The sequence below is a fragment of the Cryptomeria japonica genome, chromosome 2 (genome assembly GCF_030272615.1).
Source record: "Cryptomeria japonica chromosome 2, Sugi_1.0, whole genome shotgun sequence".
Lineage (NCBI taxonomy): Eukaryota > Viridiplantae > Streptophyta > Pinopsida > Cupressales > Cupressaceae > Cryptomeria > Cryptomeria japonica.
This window is the reverse complement of record NC_081406.1, coordinates 431434655-431456885: the sequence shown is the minus strand read 5'-3', so window position 1 is coordinate 431456885 and position 22231 is coordinate 431434655. Positions and strand designations below refer to the sequence as shown.

Below are 22231 nucleotides of genomic sequence, written 5' to 3'. Positions count from 1 at the left end.
ATTTGTCTGATTCTCGCACAACCGTAGTCTGCCTCATCAAATCGAACAATGGTCCCAGATTCTGACTTCCGTTCTGTAGAGACCCAAAAGCTAGATGGAGGCTCGCAAGAAGGAGAGTCAGTGCATAGCAATCGGGTTTCTCGAACATTTAGGGATCGAGCTCACTTGCGGATAGGGAAAAATCCGCCAAGCAACCCAAAAGATAGATGGGGGCTCGAATCGAATCGCCTAGGTGGCCACAACAAGGACATGTTGGATCGACTACCAGTGCCAAACCATTCAGCAAGAGGAGTCTGTGTCGAGGCCGGATAGAGATTCTCAGAGAGCGCCCGCATAGCATTTAGGAGACCTGCCATGTCCCTCACACTCAACAAATGGTGGTGCATGTTTATAAATCTGAGCGATCCCAATCCTTTCAAGCACCAACATCGGTCGAGATAGAGGGGCACGGAGGGGGCTGCGTGAGACAACATAGTCCCTTATATAAGTTATTTGTCTGATTCTCACACATCCGAAGAATGGTCATCAAATCGGACAACAACCCAAACTTCCGACTTCCGTCCAAGAAAGCCCAAGAGCTATCTAAAACGTTCATGGCCGGAACTCGATCGTGGCTATACCAGTCTGCCAAGCAACCCAAAAGCTAGACTGGAGCTCTAGTCGAATCACCTCTGTGGCCACTGCAAGGACGTGTTGGAGTGACTACCATTGCCGAACCATTCCGCAGGTTGAGTCCATATCGAGGCCGCATAGAGATTCCTGATGAGCTCTTGCATAGCAATCAGGAGACTTGTCGTGTCCATCACAATCAATAAATCTTGGTGCAAGATTTTTGCATCTGAGCACTCCAACCAATCGAGCACTAGCATCAATCGACATAAATGGGCATGAGGGGAGGATGCTCGAGAACAATACCTCCCCTATATAAGTTATTTGTTCGATTCTCAAACAGTCGAAGTCTGGTCATCGAATCGGGTCAAAGACCACAACGTCCGACTTTACCCACAATGCAAGTCATCGAATCGAACATCGGCCCTCGAGTCGGACTCCATGCGTATGTTAGGTCATCGGACCCAAATTCCGCCTTCCTGCGCATGGCAGGCCATCAACATCAACTCGGTCATCAGACCCAAATTCTGCCTTTCTGTGCATGGCACGCCATCAACTCGGTCATCAGACCCAAATTCCGCCTTCCTGCGCATGGCGGGCCATCAACATCAACTCAGTCATCGGACCCAAATTTTGCCTTTTTGCGCATGGCACGCCATCAACTCGATCATCGGACCCAAATTTCGCCTTCCTGCACATGGCGGGCCATCAACATCAACTCAGTCATTGGACCCAAATTCCGCCTTTCTATGCATGGCACGCCATCAACTCAGTCATCGGACCCAAATTCTGCCTTCCTACGCATGGCAGGTCATTAGACACAAATTCTGACCTCGCGAGTATGCCTACGTATCGAATCGGTCATCGGACCCAACTTTCGACTTCATCCATACCGTAGGGTCTTTGAGGTTGGTGCGGTGCGCTCAACCCGGGGAGTCGACCCATCGAAGCATACACCTCCCCTATATAAGCTATTTGTCCGATTCCCACACCTGTGTAGTTTGCACCTCCGACCATGACATCCACCCCAACTTCCGAACATGACTGCAATGACGGCACTAGCGCCTTGGTGTGCACCTTGCGACGCACAGTGCCAACATTCGCCTTCCTGCACATGGCAGGTCATCGAACCCAAATTCCGACCTCATGAACATACCTACTAATCGAATTGGTTGTCAGACCCAACTTCTAACTTTATCCATACAGTAGGGTCTTTGAGGTTGGCGCGGTGTGCTCAACCCGGGGAGTCGACCCATCGAAGCATACACCTCCCCTATATAAGCTATTTGTCCGATTCCCACACCTGTGTAGTTTGCACCTCCGATCAGGACATCGACCCCAACTTTGGAACTCGCCTGCAATGACCGAACCAGCGCCTTGGTGCGCACCTTGCAACGCATAGTGCCAACATTCACCTTCCTGCACATGGCAGGTCATCGGACCCAAAGTCTGACCTCGCGAGTATGCCTACATATCGAATCAGTCATCGGACCCAACTTCTGACTTCATCCATACCGTAGGGTCTTTGAGGTTGGCGCGGTGCGCTCAACCCGGGGAGTTGACCCAACGAAGCATACACCTCCCCTATATAAGCTATTGTCCGATTCCCACACCTATGTAGTTTGCACCTCCGATCAGGACATCGACCCCAACTTCCGAACTCGACTAAAAAGACTGCACCAGCGCCTTGGTGTGCACCTTGCAACGCACAGTGCCAACATTCACCTTCCTGCACATGGCAGGTCATCGGACCCAAATTCTGACCTCATGAGCATACCTACTAATCGAACCGATCATCGGACCCAACTTCTGACTTCATCCATACCGTAGGGTCTTTGAGGTTGGCGAGGTGCGCTCAACCTAGGGAGTCGACCCATCGAAGCATACACCTCCCCTATATAAGCTATTTGTCTGATTCCCACACCTGTGTAGTTTGCACCTCCAATCAAGACATCGACCCCAACTTCCGAACTCGCCTGCAACGACCGAACCAGCGCCTTGGTGCGCACCAAAGTGTGCACTTTTGGTGCGCTCCAAAGGTGCGCACTTTTGGTGTGCTCCAAAGGTGCGCACTTTTGGAGGGCACTTTTGTGCACTCCAAAGGTGCGCACTTTTGGAGTGCACTTTTGTGCTCTCCAAAGGTGCGCACTTTTGTGCGCTCCAAAGGTGCGCACTTTTGGAGGGCACTTTTCGTGCACTCCAAAGGTGCACACATTTGGTGCACACAAGTGCACACCTAGGTGAGCACCTTCAACCACACCTTGTAGCACACCAAACTCTGACTTTCGACTTCATCTGCAATGCAGGGTCTTTGAGGTTGGCGCAATGCGCACAACCAGGGGAGTCGACCCATCAAACCCAACACCTCCCCTATATAAGCTATTTGTCTGATTCTCATACATGCATAGCCTGCAGGAGCGATTAGGACATCGACCCCAACTTTCGGCTTCTAAACAAAAACAAGGTCTTTGAGGTTGGCGTAATGCGAACAACTAGGGGAGTCAACCCATCAAACCCAACACCTCCCCTATATAAGCTATTTCTCTGATTCTCATACATGTGTAGTCTACTGCAGTGATTAGGACATCGACCCCAACTTTTGACTTCTTAACGAAAACAAGGTCTTTGAGGTTGACATAATGCGCACAACCAGGGGAGTCGACCCATCAAACCCAACACCTCCCCTATATAAGCTGTCACGGGGCTAGATCGGCCTGCTGCCCAAACAAGCTTTTTCCTTCCAAAGGAGGTCAAACCTCATGCGGCGCTGGCAAACCTTACTCACGACTTCCATTGCGGCCAAGTCCTTCCTTGTTTCTAGACTACGCCATACCTTTTCAAGTGTCCACCACCTGACCACATTAACACACACCCATATGGAATAGAAGTGCATGCCAACCCTCTCACGGGTTTCATTCATCTTGATGCTCCTAGCACTCCCTTCAAGTCCCTGACTCTACTCTAGCACTATCTTGTCGCACCATCCTTGCACCCCTAGTACAAGCTTATAGGTCATCTCAATGCCTTCGTCTTCTTGAGTCCCCCATAAGACCCTGACTACTAACACTGACCCATCCGAAACTCCTTAAGTCCTCTGGCTCCAACTCTGCACACTCCCTGAGCATGCCCAGCACTCCCACAGCACTGGCATCCCATGTTGGCCTCCCTCAGCTGCTTTGAACCCTCAAGCACCAAACATATCTCCACACAATGAACACAACACTGGGGCAATAGATAGCTTTATTGTTATGAAGAGACGGCCCCTGGCCCCATCTACAAACAATTCCAACTCTGTCACTGGTCACTACCTCGAATACTTCCCAAGCATCCGATTACAAGTTCCTGCCCCTAGATCAACGTCCACTCTTGAAACACTAGACAGATACCACTGCACCTCGCCCCTGGCAATAGCTTCTCATATAGACTCTTGATCCTTGAAGACCCTGTCTCCTTCAGAACTCAACCTAGCGCACCACTGACTCTCTCATGAGCCCATGACGACTTACCCAGTACACAACTCAGAACCCCTTCCTGAACAAGGACTCCAAGTCACACTACTTTGGGCCCCTGGCCTATGCCTACATGGCTTCACTGGTGAACCTGGTTCCCTGTACATCCTATGCACAATAACCAGCTCCATGCAAACACCCAGTCTAAGTCTCTCAGACTGACAAAATGCCTTGCACTCCTACTTGGGCACCAAGCTCTTCGCTCCATGATCCAAACCAATATCCTTGGTCGCTGAACTCTCCTTCAACTCGGCTGTGCTCCCAGAACAACTTGCCTATGGACCATGTCCTCTTTTTGGTCATGCAACTCATCCATCTTTGTCACCCTCTTGGACTCGCCTCATGGCTCAGCTCAACATGAGCACACTTTCGGAACCTAGTCCCTACTGCCACATTTGACCCCCACTCTAGGGCCTTGAGATCCTAGATCTCAATGCAAATCCCACTTCAGGTAACCTAGGTGCATGCCCAACACATCACCCCACTTGTTCCACAAGACACATGGACTTCTGGCTCTGCAACTCAACCCACATAGCTTGCCCAACTCTCAAGCTCCAACATTCCGATATAGATAGCCCATTGCGCGGCCACCCCCCTTAGAAGATCTTGGGTACTCCATTTCCCCAACCGGGACAATCCATTGCACGATCATCCTTCTCGCAAGAGCCTAGCTACTCCACTTCCCTAGTCCTCCAGTCATAGATAACTCACTGGGAGTCATCCCCAACATTGGCTCAGTTACTCCACTTCACTGAGATAGGGACCATGAGAATGCATCAACCAGTAAACCTCACCATCCAATGATAAGGCGGGGTTACTCTACTTCACCCCTAATGTCCATGTAGGACCTCTATCTCCCTGAGACTAGAGGGTAGGGTTACTCTTCTTCACCCCTAGGAGGAGGTGTCTACCGCAGACCACCTTGGTGCACTCCTGGCACTCGGCTATTCTTTCAACCGACCCCCATATATAAGTTTTTCGTCCAATTCTCACACAACTGTAGCTTGGCATTAACCCTTTGTCAATCACCACAACTTCCACTTGCTGAGAATAACAAGGGACTTACAACCCCAGAAGCCTACTGATCTCCCTGAGATAGCAGCCCCTTACATAAGCTATTTTTCTGATTCTCATACATGCGTAGCATGCAGGAGCCATTAGGACATTGACCCCAACTTGTGACTTCTTAACGAAAACAAGGTCTTTGAGGTTGGCGTAATGCGCACAAACAAGGGAGTTGACCCATCAAACCCAACACCTCCCCTATATAAGCTATTTGTCTGATTCTCATACATGTGTAGCCTGCAACAATGATTAGGACATCGACCCCAACTTTTGAATTCATCTACGTTGACCGCACCAAAGGTGCACGCCTTGGTGCTCACCAAAATCCAACTTCCGACTTCTTCCGCAATGCAGGGTCTTTGAGGTTGGCGCAGTGCGCACAACTAGGGGAGTCAACCCACCAAACGCAACACCTCCCCTATATAAGCTATTTGTCTGATTCTCATACATGCATAGTCTGCAGCAATGATTAGGACATCCACCCCAACTTTCAACTTCTTAAACAAGACAGGGTCTTTGAAGTTGGTGCAGTGCACACAACCAGGGGAGTCGACCCATCAAACTCAACACCTCCCCTATATAAAGCTATTTGTTTGATTCTCATATGTGTAGTCTGCAGCAGCGATTAGGACATCGACCCCAACTTCTGAATTCATTTGCATTGACCGCACCAAAGGTGCGCGCCTTGGTGTGCACCCTGGAGTGCACTTTGGTGCTCACCTCGATGCACACTTTGGTGTGCACCTCGGTGTGCACCTCGGTGTGCACCTTGGAGCGCACCAAAGGTGCGCACCTTGGAGCACACCAAAGGTGTACACTTTGGAGCGCACCACATAGGGTCTTTGAGAGGTTGGCGCAGTGCGCACACCAAGGTGGGTGTTGAGGTGCGTGTCGAGGTGGGTGGGTGCTAGGGTGCGCTCCATGGTGGGTGCCAGGGTGGGTGCGTGCTAGGGTGGATTCCAAAGAGGTTCATAGGGTGGGTGCCAAGGTGGGTTGGTGATATAGTGGGTTCAAAGGTGGGTACTAGGGTGGGTTCCAAGGTGGGTCACAGGCTGGGTGCCAGGGTGCGTGGGTGTTAGGTTGGGTGGCAAGGTGGGCTCCTGGGTGGGTGGGTGCAAGGGTGGGTTTCAAGGTGGATGCGAGGGTGGGTGCCAAGGTGGGTAACAAGTTGGGTGTTAGGATGGGTGAGTGCTAGAGTGGGTGCCAAGGTGGGTGGGTGCTAAGGTGGATGCCAAGGTGGTTCACAGGGTGGGTGGGCTCTAGGGTGAGTTCCAAGGTGGGTCACAGGTTCAGTGCTAGGGTGGGTGTCAAGGTGGGTGTTGAGGTGCCTTGATGCTAGGGTGTGGATGCCAATGTGGGTCATAGGGTGGGTACTAGGGTGGGCTGCAATGTGGGTAACATGCTCGGTGGGTTCTAAATTGGGTGCCAGGGTGGGTGTGCACCCACCTTGCCCAAGGTGGGTGCCAAGGTGCCAGTGTGGGTGGGTGCTAAGGTGGGTAAGAAGGTGGGTGATAGGTTGAGTGGTAGGATGGGTGGGTGCAAAGATGGGTCACAGGGTGGGTGCCGAGGTGGGTGGGTGCAAGGGTGGGTAGGTGCTAGGGTGGGTGTCAGGGTGGGTGGGTGCTAGGTTGGGTTCCAAGGTGGGTGCAAGGGTGAGTGTCGAGGTGGGTCACAGGTTAGGTGTTAGGATGGGTGAGTGCTAGGGTGCAAAGGTGCCAGGGTGGGTGCTAGGATGGTTCGATGCTAGGGTGAGTGGCAAGGTGGGTGCACAAGTGTCAAGGTGGGTGCCGAGGTGGGTGCCAAGTTGGGTTCCAAGGTGGGTGCCAAGTGGGCGACTGCTATGGTGGATGCCAACGTGGGTCATGGGGTGGGTGCCAAGTTGCTAGGTTGGGTTCCAAGGTGGGTGCCAAGGTGGGTGCCAGGGTGCGTGGGTCACAGGGTGTGTCACAATGTGGGTGCCAGGATGGGTGCGCACCCACACTGGCCAAGACGGGTGCGAGGGTGGGTTCCAAGGCTGGTCACAGGCTGGGTGCTAGGATGGGTGGGTGCCAAGGTGGGCACCAGGGTGGGTGTGCACCCACCCTGGCCAAGGTGGGTCACGGGGTGGGTCCTAGGGTGGGTAATGGGGTGGGTACTAAGGTGCGTGCCAAGGTGGGTCATAGGGAGGGTGCTAAGGTGGGCACTAGGGTGGGTGTGCACCAACCCTAGCCAGGGTAGGTCACGGGGTGGTTGTCGGGGTGGGCGTCAAGGAGCCAAGCTGGGTGGCAAGTAGCCAAGTTGCGTGCCAAGGTGGGTGTCAGGGTGGGTGCCAAGGATCCAAGGTGGGTGCCAAGGAACCAAGGTGGGTGCCGAGGTGGGAGCCAGGGTGGGTCCCAAGGTGAGTGCAAAGGTGGGTGCTAGGGTCAAGGTGAGTGCCAATGTGGGTTCCAAGGTGCCAGGGTCAGGGGAGTGCCAATGTGGGTTCAAAGGTGCTAAGTTGGGTGCGAGGTTGGGTGCCAGGGTGGGTGGGTGCCAAGGTGTGTTAGGTGGAAGCCCGGGTGGGTCGGCATCCCATGGGTGTCGATTTGGGTGCCTGATGGGTGCTTCTTGTCAAGTTTTAGTCGTCGGGACTCATTTCGAGTGTTAGAGATCGTTTCTTGTCCGGTTGCCCTGTCTTCGACCTGGAAACCCAATTTTGGTCCTCGGGTCCCATTTTTTTTTGTCTCCCATCCCACTTTTGGCCTGTGGCCTTTTCTGGGTCGATTCTCGTTTTGGGCATCAGAGCATGTTTCTTCTCCTAAAAACCAATATTTGTTTATTAAGTCTCGGAACACATTTTTGTTCTCGTGGACCCATCATGGGTCTTGGAATGCATTTGTGGTCCTTGGGTCCCATTTTGCATCCCGAAACTTGTTTTTGGTGCTTGATCCCTATTTTGGGTGCCCACCTTGCACCAAGTGCGCACCTGGGGCAAACCGAGCGCCTTGGTGCACTTGGGCAAGATCAAGCTTGCACCCGAGGCGCCCCGAACATGCACTAGGGTGCACTCGGCCCACATGTGAGCGCAAGTCGTTGCGCCCGAGGTGGTGTGTGGGCACCGCGTTGCAGACGGGACACTGCATGCACTTGGGCGGGTTGGGTGCGCACACGACGCCCCGTCCAGGTGCACGCACGTAGGCCGGGCCGGGTGCACACCTGATGCCCTAGCAAGGTGCGTGCACCCGGGCAGGGTTCACACTTGGCGAACGGGGCGCACTTGGTGAGGGAGGGTGTGCACCTCGACAGGGGTGGGTGGCCGGGGTGGATTCGCACGTGGGTCGTGGTTTGCTATGTACACACTGCGACAAGCTCATAACGGGTGCGATCATACCAGTGTTAGTGCACCGGATCCCATCAGAACTCTGTAGTTAAGCACGCTTGGGCCGGAGTAGTACTGGGATGGGTGACCTCCTGGGAAGTCCTGGTGTTGCACCCTTTTTTAGTTTTTCATCGGGCGTCGCAACGCTATTTGAATTAACCTTTTGCCCGTTTGCGTTCTCATCAGGGCCGGGCCAGGCCGGGGTGCGGTGCCCGCACTACCGTGCGCGCGGGGGCGACACCGAGCGCACACCTGAGGTGCCCCAAGCACATAGGCCACGGTGCAACCTGGGCATTGTGTGCGCACCCCGATGCACCCGAGGTGTTGCGCGCACACCTAGGTGAAATCGGTGTGCACCTCGGCCAGTGCGCACTCGATCGAGTCGCGCACGTTGGCCAAGGTGCACGGTGATGTTTCTTACTCTAAGGTTCCGCACTAGATGCCCGAGACAGGTGAGCGAAGTTGGGCGGGGCCGGGTGCGCACCCGGGGCAGGTGCACGCAGCTGGAGAGAGCTTTGGAACGCACCAGAGGTGCGCACCTTGGAGCACACTTCGAAGCGCACCAATGATGCGCTCCATTCAAAAGTTTCCTGAAAAGGCAAAAAAAGTTGAGATTATAGAATTTCCCACTTGAGAGATTGTCAAAAAAAAATTAAAAAATGAAGGAAACGCGAGTGCCAAGGTGTGCGCACCTGGGTGCGCAGCCCATTTAAGCTGTGCTCACCAAGGCGCCCACCCTGGCGAAGGTGCACGCAAGGTGCGCACCCGAGGCAAACTGGACAATTAACCCAACTTTTGACTTTGCACACACCTGCGCACCTTGGAGCACACTTCGGAGCGCTCCTTGGTGCGCACCAATCTTGGGCACCTCGGAGTGCACCATGGCACCCACCAAGGTGCGCACCTGGGGCAAATCAAGCTCTGACTTCATGCGCACCTTGGAGCACACAAAAGGTGCGCACCTCGGAGCGCACCATGGCGCCCACCAAGGTGCGCAGCCCAACCAAGGTGTGCGCATCAAGGTGCGCACCCTGGCGAAGGTGCGCACCCGAGGCAAAACGAGCTCTGACTTCGTGTGCACCTTGGAGCGCAAAAAAGGTGCGCACCATGGCGCCCACCAAGGTGCATAGCCCAGCCAAGGTGTGCGCACCCCGAGAAAACCGAGCTCTGAATCATGCGCACCAGAGGTGCACGCCATCGTGCGCACCTTGGAGCACACTTCAGAGCCCTCCTTGGTGCACACCGATGTTGCGCACCTCGGAGCGCACCCGGGGAAAACAAGGCAATTAACTCAACTTTTGACTTCATGCGCACCTCGGAGCGCTCTCAGGTTCGCACCTCGGAGCACACAACGTGCCCACCCCTTGATGTGCTGCCTTCACCAATTTTCCAGAAAAGGCAAAAAAACATTGAGAAGGTGTGCGCACCGAGGTGCCCACCCTGGCGAAGGTGCACGCGAGGTGCGCACCCGGGGCAAATCAGGCTTCAAATTCATACACGCCATGCTGCGCACCTTGGAGGGCCATGGTGTGCACCTTAGAGCACACTTTGGAGCGCTCAATGGTGCCCAACCCAGCCAAGGTGCCCACCGCAGCGAAGGTGCATGCAAGTTGCGCACTCGGGGCAAACCGGGCTCCGACTTCATGCATGCCGCACCTTGGAGCACACTTCAGAGCTCTCCTTGGTGCGCACCATGGTGCCCTCCAGGGCGTGCAACCCAGCCGAGGTGCCCACCCCGGTGAAGGTGCACGCGAGGTGCGCACCCAGGGCAAACCAGGCTCCGACTTCATGCACGCCATGGTGCCCACCAAGGTGCGCAACCCAGCCAAGGTGCCCACCGCGGCGAAGGTGCACGCGAGGTGCGCACCCGGGGCAAACCGGGCTCCGACTTCATGCACGCCGCACCTTGGAGCACACTTCAGAGTGCTCCTTGGTGCGCACCATGGTGCCCATCAAGGCGCACAACCCAGCCGAGGTGCCCACCCCGGCGAAGGTGCACGCGAGGTGCGCACCCGGGGCAAACCGGGCTCCGACTTCTTACACGCCGCACCTTGGAGCACACATCGGGGTGCTCCCGGGTTCGCACCAGCGTTGCGCACTGTGGTGGGCACCTCGGAGCACACCAAGGTGGGCAGCGAGGTGCGCACCTTTGATGCGATGCCTTCACTAATTTCCACAAAAGGCAAAAAAAATGAGATTTTAAAATTTCCGTTTTGAAAGATAATGAAAAAAAGGGAATGCTGGTGCCATCTTGAGCCCGCCTTGGTGCGCAGCCTAGCCAAGGTGTGCGCACCAAGGTGCCCACCCTGGCGAAGGTGCGCGCTCGGACAATTAACCCAACTTCTGACTTCGCGCGCGCTAGGGTGGGAGCGCACCCAACAACCGGGCCTGGGAAGAGCCAATGCGAGAAACCCGACCAAACGCTCTGACAAAAAAAGAGAGGGCGCTCCAGTAACCCCACTTCAGAGCGCACCCGGGTCAAACCCAGCCAAGGTGCCCACCCCGGCCAAGGTGCAGGTGAGGTGCGCACCTGGGGCAAACCAGGCTCTGACAACGTGCACGCCGCAACTTGGAGCACACTTCGTAGCGCTCCCGAGTCTGCACCGGCGTTGTGCACCGTGGTGGGCACCTCAGAGCACACCAAGGTGGGCAGCGAGGTGCGCACCTTTGATGCGCTGCCTTCACTAATTTCCAGAAAAGGCAAAAAAAAAGGAGATTTTAAAATTTCCATTTTGAAAGATAGTGAAAAAAATGGAACGTCGGTGCCATCTTGAGCCCGCCCTGGTGCGCAGCCCAGGTAAGGTGCCCACCCTGGCGAAGGTGCGCACCCATGTAATTAACCCTACTTCTGACTTTGTGTGTGCCAGGGTGGCAACCAGGCCTGGGAAGAGCCAATGCGAGAAACCCCACCAAATGCTCTGACAAAAAAAGAGGGGGCGCTCCAATAACCCCGCTTCAGAGTGCAGCCGGGGCAAACCCAGCCAAGGTGCCCACCCCGATGAAGGTGCACGCGAGGTGTGCACCCGGGGCAAACCGGGCTCCGACAACGTGCACGCAGCATCTTGGAGCACACTTTGAAGCACTCCCGGGTGCCCACCGGCGTTGCGCACCATGGTGGGCAGCGAGGTGCACACCTTTGATGCACTGCCTTCACTAATTTCCAAAAAAGGCAAAAAAAAATGAGATTTTAAAATTTCCATTTTGAAAGATAGTGAAAAAAATGGAACTTGGGTGCCATCTTGAGCCCGCCCTGGTGCGTAGCCCAGGCAAGGCATGCGCACCAAGATGCCCACCCTCACGAAGGTGCGCACCCGAGCAATTAACCCTACTTTCGACTTCGTGTGCGTTAGGGTGGGTGCACACCCAACAACAGGGCCTGGGAAGAGCCAATGCGAGAAACCCCACCAAACGCTCCGACAAAAAAAGAGGGGGCGCTCCAATAACCCCGCTTCGGAGTGCACTCGGGGCAAACCGGGCTCCGACTTCGTGCATGCCACACCTTGGAGCACACTTCGAAGCGTTCCTTGGTGCGCACCATGGTGCCCACCAGGGTGCGCAACCCAGCCAAGGTGTGCACACCAAGGTGCGCACTTGGGGCAAACTGGGCTCCGACTTCGTGCACACCACACCTTGGAGCATAGATCGGGGCACTCCCGGGTTCGTACCATCGTTGCGCACCATGGTGGGCACCTCGGAGCACACCAAGGTGGGCAGCGAGGTGCGCACCATTGATGCGCTACGCAGCCCAGGCAACGTGTACGCACCAAGGTGCCCACCCTGGCGGAGGTGTGCACCCGGGGCAAACCGGGCTCCGACTTCATGTACGGCATGGTGCCCACCAAGGCGTGCAACCCAGCCAAGGTGCCCACCGCGGAGAAGGTGCATGCGAGGTGCGCACTCGAGGTGCACACCCGGGGTAAACCGGGCTCCGACTTCGTGCAGGCCGCACCTTGGAGCACACTTCAGAGCGCTCCTTGGTGCGCACCATGGTGCCCACCAAGGCGCGCAACCCAACCAAGGTCTGCACACCAAGGTGCCCACCCCGGTGAAGGTGCACGCGAGGTGCGCACCCAGGGCAAACCGGGCTCCGACTTCGTGCACGCCACACCTTGGAGCACACATCAGAGCGCTCCCAGGTTCGCACCAGCGTTGCGCACCTTTGATGCGCTGCCTTCACTAATTTCCAGAAAAGGCAAAAAAAAAAATGAGATTTTAAAATTTCCGTTTTGAAAGATAGTGAAAAAAAAAAAACTGAGCTCCACCAAGGCATGGTGCACTGCATGGTGCCCACCAAGGCGCGCAACCTAGCCAAGGTGCCCACCGTAGCGAAGGTGCACGAGAGGTGCACACCCAAGGTGCACACTTGGGGCAAACCGGGCTCCGACTTCGTGCACGCCGCACCTTAGAGCACACTTCAGAGCGCTCCTTGGTGTGCACCATGGTGCCCACCAGGGCGCACAACCTAGCCAAGGTCTGCACACCAAGGTGCCCACCGCGGCGAAGGTGCACGCAAGGTACGCACCCGGGGCAAACCGGGCTTCGACTTCGTGCACGCCGCACCTTGGAGCACACATCAGAGCGCTCCCAAGTTCGCACCAGCGTTGCGCACCTTTGATGCACTGCCTTCACTAATTTCCAGAAAAGGCAAAAAAAAAAACGAGATTTTAAAATTTCCGTTTTGAAAGATAGTGAAAAAAAAAAAACGCGGGTGCCATCTTGAGCCCGCCCTGGTGCGCAGCCCAGGCAAGTTGTGCGCACCAAGGTGCCCACCCTGGCCAAGGTGGGTCACGGGGTGGGTCCTAGGGTGGGTAACAGGGTGGGTACTAAGGTGCGTGCCAAGGTGGGTCATAGGGTGGGTGCCAAGGTGGGCACCAGGGTGGGTGTGCACCAACCCTAGCCAGGGTAGGTCACGAGGTGGTTGTCGGGGTGGGCGTCAAGGAACCAAGGTGGGTGGCAAGTAGCCAAGTTGCGTGCCAAGGTGGGTGTCGGGGTGGGTGCCAAGGATCCAAGGTGGGTGCCAAGGAACCAAGGTGGGTGTCTGGGTGGGTGCCGAGGTGGGAGCCAGGGTGGGTCCCAAGGTGAGTGCAAAGGTGGGTGCCAGGGTCAAGGTGAGTGCCATTGTGGGTTCAAAGGTGCCAGGGTCAGGGTGAGTGCCAATGTGGGTTCAAAGGTGCTAAGTTGGGTGCAAGGTTGGGTGCCAGGGTGGGTTGGTGCCAAGGTGTGCTAGGTGGAAGCCTGGGAGGGTCGGCATCCCATGGGTGTCGAGTTGGGTGCCTGATGGGTGCTTCTTGTCAAGTTTTAGTCGTCAGACTCATTTCAAGCCTTAGAGGTCGTTTCTTGTCCGGTTGCCTTGTCTTCGACCTGGGAACCCAATTTTGGTCCTCGGGTCCCATTTTTTTTTCTCTCGCATCCCACTTTTGGCCTGTGGCCTTTTCGGGGTCGATTCTCATTTTGGGCATCAGAGCATGTTTCTTCTCCTAAAAACCAATATTTGTTTATTAAGTCTCGGAACACATTTTTGTTCTCATGGACCCATCATGGGTCTTGGAACACATTTGTGGTCCTTGGGTCCCATTTTGCATCCCGAAACTTGTTTTTGGTGCTTGATCCCTATTTTGGGTGCCCACCTTGCACCAAGTGCGTACTCGGGGAAAACTGAGCGCCTTGGTGCACCGGGGCAAGATCGAGCGTGCACCCGAGGCGCCCGGAACATGCACCAAGGTGCACTCGACCCACATGTGAGCGCAGGTCATTGCACCCGAGGTGGTGTGTGGGCACCGCATTGCAGACGGGACACTACACGCACTTGGGCGGGTCGGGTGCGCACACGACGCCTCATCCAGGTGCACGCACGTAGGCCAGGCCGGGTGCACACCCGATGCCCTAGCAAGGTGTGTGCACCCGGGCAGGGTTCACACTTGGCGAACGGGGCATGCTTGGCAAGGGAGGGTGTGCACCTCGACGGGGGTGGGTGGCCGGGGTGGATTCGCACGTGGGTCACGGTTTGCTAAGTACACACTGCGACAACCTCATAACGGGTGTGATCATACCAGCGTTAGTGCACCGGATCCCATCAGAACTCCGCAGTTAAGCGCGCTTGGGCTGGAGTTGTACTGGGATGGGTGACCTCTCGGGAAGTCCCGGTGTTGCACCCTTTTTTAGTTTTTCGTCAGGCGTCACAATGCTATTTGAATTAAACTTTTGCCCATTTGCATTCTCGTTGGGGCCGGGCCGGGCCGGGGTGCAGTGCCCGCACTACCACGCGTGTGGGGGCGACACTGATCGCGCACCCGAGGCACCCCGAGCAAATAGGCCATGGTGCAACCCGGGTGTTGTGCACGCACCCCAGTGCACCCGAGGTGCTGCGTGCGCACCCAGGTGAAATCGGTGTGCACCTCGGCCAGTGCGCGCTCGGTCAAGTCGCGCACGTTGGCCAAGGTGCACGGTGATGTTTCTTACTCTAAGGTTCCGCACCAGATGCCCGAAATAGGTGAATGAAGCTGGGAGGGGTCGGGTGCACGCCCGGGGCAGGTGCATGTAGCTGGAGAGAGCTTTGGAGCGCTCCAGAGGTGCGCACCTTGGAGCACACTTTGGAGCGCTCCTCGGTGCGCACCAATGATGCGCTCCATTCAAAAGTTTCCTGAAAAGGCAAAAAAGGTTGAGATTATAGAGTTTCCCACTTGAGAGATTGTCAAAAAAAAATTTTAAAATGAAGGAAACGCGGGTGCCAAGGTGTGCGCGCCCGGGTGCACAGCCCAGCCAAGGTGTGCGCAACAAGGTGCCCACCCTGGCAAAGGTGTACGCAAGGTGTGCACCCAGGGAAAACCGAACAATTAACCCAACTTTGGACTTGGCGTGCACCTGCGCACCTTGGAGCGCACTTCGAAGCGCTCCTTGGTGCGCACCAATCTTGGGCACCTCGGAGTGCACCATGGCGCCCACCAAGGTGCGCTCCCGGGGCAAACCGAGCTCCGACTTCATGCACACCTTGGAGCGCACAAAAGGTGCGCACCTCGGAGTGCACCATGGTGCCCACCAAGGTGTGTGCATCAAGGTGCGCACCCTGGCGAAGGTGTGCACCCAAGGCAAACCGAGCTCCGACTTCGTGCGCACCTTGGAGCACACAAAAGGTGCACACCTCGGAGCGCACCATGGTGCCCACCAAGGTGTGCGCACCCAGGGCAAACCGAGCTCCAAATCGTGCGCACCAGAGGTGCACGCCATCGTGCGCACCTTGGAGCACACTTCAGAGCGCACCTAGGGAAAACAAGGCAATTAACTCGACTTTCAACTTCGTGCGCACCTCGGAGCACTCTCAGGTTCGCACCTCGGCGCACACAGAGGTGCACACCTTTGATGCGCTGCCTTCACCAATTTCTAGAAAAGGCAAAAAAACATTGAGAATGTGTGCGCACCGAGGTGCCCACCCTGGCGAAGGTGCACGCGAGGTGCGCACCCAGGGCAAACCGGGCTCCGACTTCGTGCACGCCATGCTATGCACGTTGGAGGGCCATGGTGCGCACCTTGGAGCACACTACGGAGCGCTCAATGGTGCCCAACCCAGCCAAGGTGCCCACCGCAGTGAAGGTGCACGCGAGGTGCGCACCCAAGGCAAACCGGGCTCTGACTTCGTGCACGCCGCACCTTGGAGCACACTTCGAAGTGCTCCTTGGTGCACACCATGGTGCCCATAGGGCGCGCAACCCAGGCGAGGTGCCCACCCCGGCGAAGGTGCACGCGAGGTGCGCACCCGGGGCAAACCGGGCTCCAACTTTGTGCATGCCATGGTGCCCACCAAGGCGTGCAACCCAGCCAAGGTGCCCATCGCGGTGAAGGTGCATGCGAGGTGCGCACCCGTGGCAAACCGGGCTCTGACTTCGTGCACGGCGCACCTTGGAGCACACTTCAGAGCGCTCCTTGGTGCGCACCATGGTGCCCACCAGGGCACGCAACCCAGCCGAGGTGCCCACCCCAGTGAAGGTGCACGCGAGGTGTGCACCTGGGGCAAACTGGGCTCCGACTTCATGCACGCCGCACCTTGGAGCACACATCGGAGCGCTCCCAAGTTCACACCAGCGTTGCACACCTTTGATGCACTGTGTTCACTAATTTCTAGAAAAGGAAAAAAAAAATGAGATTTTAAAATTTCCGTTTTGAAAGATAGTGAAAAAAATGGAATGCGGGTGCCATCTTGAGCCCGCCCTGGTGCGTAGCCCAGGCAAGTTGTGTGCACCAAGGTGCCCACCCTAGCGGAGGTGCGCACCCAGGGCAAACCGGGCTTCGACTTCATGCACCACATGGCTCTCACCAAGGCGCGCAACCCGGCCAAGGTGCACGCGAGGTGCGCACCTAGGGCAAACCGGGCTCTAACTTCCTGCACGTCGCACCTTGGAGCACAAATCAGAGCGCTCCTTGGTGCGCACCATGGTGCCCACCAGGGCGCACAACCCATCCAAGGTCTGCACACCAAGGTGCCCACCCCGGCGAAGGTGCACGCAAGGTGCGCACCCGGCACAAACCGGGCTCCGACTTCGTGCATGCCGTACCTTGGAGCACACATCGAAGCGGTCCCGGGTTCGCACCAGCGTTGTGCACCTTTGATGCGTTGCCTTCACTAATTTCCAGAAAAGGCAAAAAAAATGAGATTTTAAAATTTCCGTTTTGAAAGATAATGAGACCGCCCTGGTGCGCAGCCCAGGCAAGTTGTGCGCACCAAGGTGCCCACCCCGGCGAACATGCGCACCCAGGGCAAACTGGGCAATTAACCCAACTTCGGACTTCGTGCGCGCCAGGGTGGGTGCGCACCCAACAACTGGGCCTGGGAAGCCCCAATGAGAGAAACCCCACCAAACGCTTGGACAAAAAAAGAGGGGCCACTCCAATAACCCCACTTCAGAGCGCACCAAAAACCCCACTAGACGCTTCGGCAAAAACGTAATGCGCACCCAAAGCCCCTACCCAGAAATCCCCACTTTGGACATGGGGAGCTGCAACGGTAAAAAGCCTCACTAAACTCTTGGACAGAAAGGTGGCTCGAGGGTAATGCCCGAAACCCCACTTCCACTTCCGACCGAGGCAGCCCCGCTCTTCGGAGCCCCGCCCAGCACTTGGACAAAAAAAATGCGGCACATGGGTTGCCCAGCTTGGCACCCGGATGAGAAACCCCTCTTCAGAGCCCCGCCCAGCACTTGGATGAAAAAAATGTGGCCCCCGGATGAGAAACCCCTCTTCGAAGCCCCGCCCAGCACTTGGACGAAAAAAATGCGGCCCAAGGGTTGCCCAGCTTGGCCCCTGGATGAGAAACCCCTCTTCGAAGCCCCACCCAGCACTTGGACAAAAAAAATGCGGCCCAAGGGTTTTGCCTAGCTCGGCCCCTGGATGAGAAACCCCTCCTCGGAGCCCCACCCAGCACTTGGATGAAAAAAATGCGGCCCCCAGATGGGAAACCCCTCTTCGAAGCCTCGCCCAGCACTTGGACGAAAAAAATGCGGCCCCCGGATGGGAAACCCCTCTTCGAAGCCCCGCCTAGCACTTGGACGAAAAAAATGCGGCCCAAGGGTTGCCCAGCTTGGCCCCCAGATGAGAAACCCCTCTTCGGAGCCCCGCCCAGCACTTGGACAAAAAAAATGTGGCCCAAGGGTTGCCCCAGCTTGGCACCTGGATGAGAAACGCCTCTTCGGAGCTTGGAAAACCCCACTCAGCCCTTTGATAGGAAGGTGGACCTAGGGTCGCATCATTTTCATCCACACTTGGCATCCGAGGAAGAAAAGAGTGCGCCACAAACCGCGCTCAGCCCTTGGGCAAAGAAAGGGTCGCACCGTCGGCAACCCCGCTTGGCACTTGGCACTGGCAGAGGAACCCCACCTTGGGGGACTTTGGAGAGAGAGATGTGGGTCAGCGAGCAATGAAGAAGGTTAGAACTATAAACCCCACCTACGATAGAGCCAAAAAAAAGAGGTCACACGAATCGAGGCAATAGAGGGCTGAATCTCAGTGGATCATGGCATCAAGGCCACTCTGCCACTTACAATACCCCGTCACTTATTTAAGTCATCTGCAAAAGATTCTTCTCGCCGACAGCTTGAAATTGTTACCCAAGGTTGCTCCGACCAGGTGGTTGCGCCGATCAAAGGTAGCCAATGACATGGGCCCCTGGGGGTGCAAGAGCACCCCTACTGCAGGTCGCGATGCAGCCGGAGAGAGAGATGCGCCGCATCTAGCGTGGATTCTAACTTAGAGGCATTCAGTCATAATCCGACAAACGGTAGCTTCATGCCACTGGCTTTTCAACCAAGTGTGATGACCAAATGTGTGAATCAATGGTTCCTCTCGTACTAAGTTGAATTACTATCGCAGCGCGGATCATCAGTAGGGTAAAACTAACCTGTCTCACGATGGTCTAAACCCAGCTCACGTTCCCTATTGGTGGGTGAACAATCCAACACTTGGTGAATTCTGCTTCACAATGATAGGAAGAGCCGACATCGAAGGATCAAAAAGAAATGTTGCTATGAACGCTTGGCTGCCTGTGGTAACTTTTAAGACACCTCTAGCTTCAAATTCTAAAAGTCTAAAGGATCGATAGGCCACGCTTTCACGGTTTGTATTCATATGGAAAATCAAAATCAAATGAGCTTTTACCCTTTTGTTCAACGCGAGATTTTTGTTCTTGTTGAGCTCATCTTAGGACACCTGCATTATCTTTTAACAAATGTGCCGCCCCAACCAAACTCCCCACCTGACAATGTCTTCCACCCGGATCGACGCGCCTAGACACACCTTAATGCCAAAAACAGGGGCATTGCCCCATCTCCACCTCACGGAATAAGTAAAATAACGTTAAAAGTAGTGGTATTTCACTTGCACCGAAACGGCTCCCACTTATTCTACACCTCTCAAGTCATTTCACAAAGTCGGACTAGAGTCAAGCTCAACAAGGTCTTCTTTCCCTGTTGATTCCGCCAAGCCCGTTCCCTTGGCTGTGGTTTCGCTAGATAGTAGATAGGGATAGTGGGAATCTTGCTAATCCATTCATGCGCATCACTAATTAGATGACGAGGCATTTGGCTACCTTAAGAGAGTCATAGTTACTCCAGCCGTTTACCTGAGCTTGGTTGAATTTCTTCACTTTGACATTCAGAGCACTGGGCAGAAATCACATTGCGTCAGCATCCACAGGGACCATCGCAATGCTTTGTTTTAATTAAACAGTCGGATTCCCCTTGTCTGTACCAGTTTTGAGTCAGCTGTTCGCCGCCTAGGGAAATTCCCTCGGAGGGAGCGCCCTGCATCCGTCGCCCAATCGACACGCAACGGCCCGCCCTCACCGCGGTAGCAGCTCGGGCAGGCTGCCAACAGCCCACGGGTTCAGGGTGGAGACCCCTAGGCCCAGCCCTCAGAGCCAATCCTTTTCCCGAAGCTACAGATCCATTTTGCTGACTTCCCTTACCTACATTGTTCTATTGACCAGAGGCTGTTCACCTTAGAGACCTGATGCAGTTATGAGTATGACCGGGCGTGAACGGTACTCGGTCCTCCAGATTTTCAAGGGCCGTCGAAGGCGCACCGAACACCGCGGGACGTGCGGTGCTCTTCCAGCCATTGGACCCTATCTCCGATTGAACCGATTTCAGGGTGGGCAGGCTGTTAAAAAGAAAAGATAACTCTTCCCGGGGCCCCCGCCGACGTCTCCAGATTTCCTAACGTTGTTGTCCTCCGCCACGTCCCGGTTCGAGAATATTAACCCAATTCCCTTTCAATGATCGCGCAAAGTGTGCCCTTGAAACAGGGCTTCCCCATCTCTTAGGATTGACTAACCCATGTCCAAGTGTTGTTCACATGGAACCTGTAGCGTCGTAAATTGTACGCACTTGCTAGGGTGGTACAATTTCACACCTAGTTTAGCACCCGCCTTGGCGCATTTTGCATTTTGCATTGCATTTCCCCTTTAGCACTTAATTAATTAAATTAATTAGGTCTAAAGTTCTATTTTATCATCTCCCATATCATAAAGTTGGGCCCTTTCATTAAAGTGTGCCCTTTTCATTTTATTCCTCCAATACATCATTTAATCAAAAACCCTGATTAGGTCCTATTTTGAACTTGGGGGCTTGATTTCGGGGGTCAAAACATCTCGAAATCACCTGTAACTTCGAGATTCTCTCTAAAATCATCATATCCGACGGCCCTAAAAATTTGGTGAAAAGTTGTCGGGACCATGGCGCCCGGAGTGCAACATGGTCCTGGACATTTTTCCCAAAATTTTAGGAGCACGATCCAATCATAAAATAAAGCTTAACCCCAAGAAATTGGCGGGATATTCAATCTCTAGGTCGGCCAAAAGTCGAAATTAAGACCTAGGGTTTCATATATAAGAGCTCTCTTTCTTCATTTGAAAGGATCCGAATTTTGGTTTTCAGGACCTCATATGCAGCAAAAGAGCAGATCTTTGAAGACTTAAACAACATTCAACTTCCTTCTATCAAGCATTTATCAATTTCATTCATCCATTTTAGGGCTTGGAAGACATTGAAGAACAATAGGAGATTACCGACTGAAGATTGGCTTGTACTCCTCCCTTGAGGGTTGGGTATGATTTCATGTTGTTTTCATGTCTTTGCATAAGCTTCAATATATCCTTTATTCATGCTTTAGATCACTTTGCATCTTGATTTAGAGCATTTACATTATCATTTACAAGCAATTAGGGTTTACTTTCTAGGTTGCTCTAGTTTGCTTTCTTGCATTTAAGGACCTTGCACACACACTAGGTCTGCACACAAAATACATTTTACAATACAACTTGGCTATTCATGGAGGTGGAAATCACCGAAGTGGGGGTTTGACTAAGGAAAAACCCTATATAGCCTCCCAAACACCTTTTCAGATATAAGTGCAGGTTTCAGGACTCGGACGACGCCGCAGGTCGCAAATCCGGGAGAAGCAGACAGAGACAGAACAACACACCAAGTTTCAGCCCAGAAAACCAGGACAGGGGCGTGGAGCGCCCTGGTCCTGCTAGGACAGGGGCACTGGGCGCCCTGGTCCTCCTGACAGACAGCATTTTTAGCATTTTTGACAGCTTTTCCAGAGTGCAAGAACAGCAGTTTCCGGAGCAGTTTCCGGGGCAGAATCAGGACAGTGGCGCCCGCGCCCCCGTCCCGAACATTTTCAGTCAGATTTTAACTCCGGGTACGCATTTGCATTCTTGTCTTATCCTTGTATTTACAGCTTTTGATTGTTTAAGTTCAATTCTGTAATCTTGTCATTAGTTCATACTTGCATTTTGGGGTTAGGAATTGAACTTGCATCATTTTATCTTTCAATTACAACAAAGGAATAGAAATCCTAATAGGTAGCTCGTGGCTCTCTCTTCCACAAGAAGAAGTAGCCAATTGTGTGATACCTCTAGGCTCTTTCGTATTCCACAAGCGTGTGGTTGAAAGTGAGATTAGGGCATGTTTGCTTAGTGTCACTTTTTCTCCCGCACAGAACCTTTCCCTACTTCAGTCTTCAAAGTTCTCATTTGAATATTTGCTACTACCACCAAGATCAGCACCGGGGGCCGGTCCACCTAGGCTCACGCCCAAGGTTTTGCAACAACCCCCACGTCCTCCTACTCGTCGAAGCCTAGCACTTGCCCCAACGACCGAGTATAGGTTGCGCGCTTCCGCGCCATCCATTTTCGGGGCTAGTTGATTCGGCAGGTGAG

General features: G+C 54.6%; 2 non-coding genes and 1 pseudogene across 2 annotated transcripts; 2 read left to right on the top strand and 1 right to left on the bottom strand.

The window, feature by feature from the left end:
• Window positions 1-8518: 8518 nt before the first annotated feature.
• Window positions 8519-8637, top strand: LOC131873775 (5S ribosomal RNA). Its single transcript, XR_009371674.1, has one exon. It is a non-coding gene; the product is annotated as a 5S ribosomal RNA (ribosomal RNA).
• A 5919-nt stretch (window positions 8638-14556) lies between these two features.
• Window positions 14557-14675, top strand: LOC131873864 (5S ribosomal RNA). The gene has a single exon (XR_009371749.1). It is a non-coding gene; the product is annotated as a 5S ribosomal RNA (ribosomal RNA).
• Window positions 14676-18482: 3807 nt separating this feature from the next.
• LOC131873882 (28S ribosomal RNA) overlaps window positions 18483-22231 on the bottom strand; it is a 5037-nt pseudogene continuing 1288 nt past the window's right edge.